Raw genomic sequence first — 5,068 nt, 5'->3', positions numbered from 1 at the left:
GGGCTACGTCTTAACTTTCTATTGCTTTGATAATCATCTCTTTTTGATTTTTATAACTCAAGTTATGGTCGAAATACTGAAGCATGTTTAACATAACCCCTAAACTTACCAAATCCGATTTTTTCATATTAAACTATGCCACATCAATTCCTATTGACAATTAACAAATAGGTCAACTTATGGATAATATAAACCTCCCCTTAATAGTCTTTAACATCTTCAAGAAAGTGTAAAACCTTATTCCCATAATCATCCATCATTGCTATAACATTGTAAGTTAATGCAAACAACACGGCTATTGGCCATAGATACAGGTGATAACAGCTTGAATGTTTATATTTTGTTAGTGATTTAATTGGTCTATTTATGGAAAAATGTGCTTAAAGTGTGGAATTTGGACCATTTCTTTCATAAATACCATTTATGGGATCACGTGTGCATTTTGAGTGTTTTCAGGCTCAAATAGGTTGTTGAAGGGAAAAGAACGATGTTGACAGGATTTACAATGCAAAGGAACAAACGGCACAAGAATCAAGGTCAAAATGAGGAAGTTGTGGCACGTTGAAGATATTATAGAAAATCTGGAAATCCTTCGTCATGATATGCTTCGATGTTTCTGTCATAACGTGAACTGTAGAAATCAGAATTCGATGATTCTGGTGGAATTGGAAAGCTTATTCAGAGAGCTACAATGTTTGTGTGATCACTTGTGCAAATTCTGAAGATTATGGATGCCTTGGACGTAAAGAACGATTGCCGCGGCGACCATTCTTACTGCCGCGGCGATGGGTCACGGGTTTGTGTTAATTCACTACCCTAATCTGAATCTGAATGGGTTAAGTTTCTAATCTTTTTCCTAAGCACGACAAAAGAATCCCAGGGATATAAAAGAGAGTCTTTAAGAAATTAAAAGGGGGACTTTTGAGAGGAAGAAGATGGCTACCAACTTGGAGATCGGGATCCAAAGAGCTCTCGTTCACCGATTAGAGAAGTTTATCTTTTTCTTTCTTAGACTGATGTTATTGAATAGAATGATGGATTGTGTTATTTTCATTATGAACTAATTCTCTTTTCTAGGGCTACAAATGTAGCCCAATTTATGAACATGTATTGATGTTGATGTTGATTCTGTATTGAGCATGAATTCTAAGTTTTATAATCGTGTGTAATACTTTCAATTCTCAAGGGCCCGAGAGTTGAATGATATCATGGATTGGGTTGAAATCGAGAGATGAAACCTAATTTGCTTTAGGTAATAAAACTATAGATTGAGCGAACGCTAGAGATAGGTTACCGCAACCTGTGAGGCTCTGGGAAATCCCATAGAACTTAATGATCTCTTAGCTCCTAAATCCAACTTAGAGATAACTTGGGTTGTTGCTTAAGGGTTAATTTGCTAATTGCTCGAGAGAGAGTTAGTGGAATATTAGGGGATTTGGCTTTTAGAATACGCTTAATTAGGTTAACAACAAATATCAATACATAAGATTAAATTGGTGCGAAATCTATGCCCTAGGTTTAGTCATATTGATTTTTACTCCAAAGTGTTTACAAATTCTGTCTTTATTTTAGTACTTAATTTTTAGTTTTTAGTTTATTTACTTTTTCATTAAATTCATTCTTAAATTTCAGTTTAATCAAATAGCAATAGAATATAATAGTCTAGTACTTGGTAGGTAGTTCCCTTGGCATTCGACACTCGTTTACTCGAGTTTTACTACTTGCATGATTTCGTACACTTGAGAATAGCCTGTCAAGTTTTTGGCGTCATTGCTAGGGAACTATTTTGTTTTTCCAATATCAATATGAAATATTTAATTGCTAATTTGATTTCTTTTTTATTTTATTTTTGTCTACTGAAATTTTTATTTGTGGTTGCTTTGTTTGTTGTTTTCAGCTAGAATCTAGGGAGTTTACGTTCGAGAGGTAGTGGTGATCTTAATCCACTAGATTTTGAGATCGAACGAACCGTTAGACAGTTGAGAAAGGAAAAGAGGCAAGCTGAATCTGTAAGAGCTATGGCTAACACAGGATTTGTCAATCTGAATGTGCAAGATCAAGAGGTTGAGAATGACCATATCGTCGGAGGAAATGTAGTGGGTGGTCCAGAAGCAGTTCAGAGAGCATTGAAGGACTACTCTAGTCCTACTGTCGATCGTTGCTATTCAAGCATCAGGAGACCACCCGTTCAAGCAAACAATTTTGAGATTAAACCAGCAATTATCGGAATGATTCAACAGTCAATCCAATTTGCTGGGTTACCTCATGATGATCCCAACCTGCATATCGCAAACTTTCTGGAGTTGTGTGACACATTCAAGCATAATGAAGTATCCAAGGATGCAATCAAACTAAGGCTTTTCCCATTTTCTCTTCGGGATAAAGCTAAGGCTTGGTTGATTTCATTAACATCTGGGAGCATCACGACGTGGAATGAGTTGGCTCAAGCGTTCCTTACTAAATACTTTCCACCTGCCAAGTCGGCCAAACTGAGGAGTGAGATTACCAACTTTTATCAACAGGATTCAGAATCATTGTATGAAGCGTGGGAAAGGTTTAAGGATCTCTTACGGAGGTGCCCACACCATGGTATACCAATCTGGTCACAAGTGCAAACGTTCTACCAAGGGTTGCTACCAACCATTCAAGCTATGATTGATGCGGCAAGTGGGGGAGCCTTGAACAATAAAACGCCAGAGGAAGCATACAATCTGATTGAGGTGATGGCGAACAACAACTATATAAGGACCCCGGAAAGAAATTCAACAAGGAGATCAGCGAGAGTGCACGAAGTTGACAGTTACACTGCATTGGCTGCTCAACTTACGAGCATCCAGAAGCAATTAGGTAATGTGTTGAAGATAAATGCAATTGAATCTTCCTCTCTAACATGTGACCTTTGTGCAGGAAATCATGCGTCAAATGATTGCCAAGAAGGAAATCAGTTTGCTTAGCCTGAACAAGCCAACTACGTCAACAATTTCCAAAGAGGGCAAGGGAATCTGTATTCTAATACGTATAATCCAGCATGGAGGAAACACCCAAATTTTTCATGGAGCAACAACAATGAGCAAAAACAAGCACCTGTTTTTCAACCTAAAGAGCATAAATCAAACTTGGAAAATGCGTTAACCAAGTTCATTGAGGAGACAAGCAAGAGGTTTGAGAAGACCGACGTCCTGGTTCAAAATCAATCTACATCTATAAGGAACCTGGAGACTCAAATTGGGCAGATTCACAACATTTTAGCGGGAAGAGGTCAAGGGGTTTTTTCGAGTGATACAGAGAAAAATCCCAAGGAACAGGCACATGCAATCACCCTAAGGAGTGGAAGAAGTTTGGAAAATTCGGAGCGTGAAGATGCAGAGGATTCCGTCAGGAGAAAGAACGATCACCGAGGCTATGAAACTGGTCGTCGCGGCGACCGTGAAAATACCCAAATTTCATCAGAAATATCCTACGATCGCAGCGGCGATGAATCTGGTGGCCGTGGCGACCGTACAAATGCACAGAATAATCCTTCAAGCCAGGCAACCTTGCCGTATCCACAACGGTTGAAGAATCAGAAGCTTGACAAGCAATTCGGTAAGTTCATTGACATGTTTCGCAGTTTACATATTAATATTCCTTTTTTTGATATGCTTGAACAAATGCCGAAGTATGCGAAATTTTTGAAGGAGATCCTCATGCACAAGAGAAAATTCGAGGAACACGAGAAAGTCATGCTGACAGAGGAATGCAGTGCGCTGATTCAAAAGAAACTACCACCTAAACTACGAGATCCAGGGAGTTTTACTATCCCTTGTATTATTGGTAGTTGTTATTTTGATAAAGTGCTATGCGATTTAGGGGCTAGTATTAACTTAATGTCGTTTTCCATTTACAGGAAGCTTGGATTGGGAGAAGTGAAGCCAACCACCGTGTCTCTCCAACTAGCTAATCGATCGATCGATCACATATCCTAGGGGGGTAGTCGAAGACGTCTTGATTAAGGTAGATAAACTGATATTCCCAGTAGACTTCATAGTGCTAGATATGGAGGAAGATAGAGAAATACCTTTAATTTTAAGGCGACCTTTTCTGGCCACAGGTAGAACATTGATAGATGTCCACCAAGGGAAATTGATCTTAAGGGTAGAAGATGAGCAGGTAGAATTTGATGTTTTCAAGTCAATGAAGCATCCGTCTGAGTTAGATTCATGTTTTAAGATTGATGTTCTCGACACCATAGTGGAGCAGAATTTTGAAGAGAACTACCCAATCCTACCTTTAGAGAATTATTTGATGAATTCCAGAGACCAGGAGGATTAAGTGGATAGTGAAAAGATAAGGGAGTGTCTAAGATACTTGAGAGCGCTACCACCTTTAAGTCGTCCCGAGGCCAAATTGATCAGAGAAATTGGGGCTGTGGAGTCTCAGTCAACTTTACCAGTCACAAAGGCACCTACACTTGAGCTCAAGCAACTACCACCTCATTTAAGATATGCATTTTTAGAAGAGGGTAAATTCTTTCCAGTTATTATTAATGCTTCTTTGATTGTTGTAGAGGAAGAAAAGTTGTTGCACATTTTGAGAAGGTACAAGAAGGCCATTGGATGGACAATTGCAGATACCAAAGGTATTAGTCCTTCAATCTGCATGCAAAAGATCTTAATGGAGGAAAGTTTCAAGCCCACTGTCCAACCACAGAGAAGATTGAATCCATCAATGCAAGAAGTGGTCAAGAGGGAGGTGTTGAAGCTTTTAGATGTAGGAATAATATACCCAATCTCAGATAATGCATGGGTGAGTCCAGTCCAAGTGGTACCAAAGAAGGGAGGAATGACAGTGGTCCGGAATGACAACAATGAGCTGATTCCAACACGAACAGTCACGGGATGGAGAGTATGTATCGACTATCGCAAGCTGAATTTCGTGACTCGTAAGGACCATTTTCCATTCCCATTCATCGATCAAATGTTGGAGAGGTTAGTGGGTCATGAGTTCTATTGCTTCCTAGATGGATATTCAGGCTACAACCAAATTGCCATAGCGCCGGAAGATCAAGAGAAGACGACTTTCATGTGCC

At 39.2% G+C, this 5,068-nt stretch overlaps 1 non-coding gene across 1 annotated transcript; it reads right to left on the bottom strand.

The window, feature by feature from the left end:
• Positions 1-2,486: 2,486 nt before the first annotated feature.
• On the bottom strand, positions 2,487-2,593 carry LOC116130706. The gene has a single exon (XR_004128108.1). It is a non-coding gene; the product is annotated as a small nucleolar RNA R71 (small nucleolar RNA).
• Between the last annotated feature and the right edge of the window lie 2,475 nt (positions 2,594-5,068).

The sequence above is a fragment of the Pistacia vera genome, unplaced genomic scaffold (assembly GCF_008641045.1).
Source record: "Pistacia vera cultivar Batoury unplaced genomic scaffold, PisVer_v2 Contig223, whole genome shotgun sequence".
NCBI lineage: Eukaryota > Viridiplantae > Streptophyta > Magnoliopsida > Sapindales > Anacardiaceae > Pistacia > Pistacia vera.
This window is presented reverse-complemented; position numbering and strand designations above follow the sequence as displayed.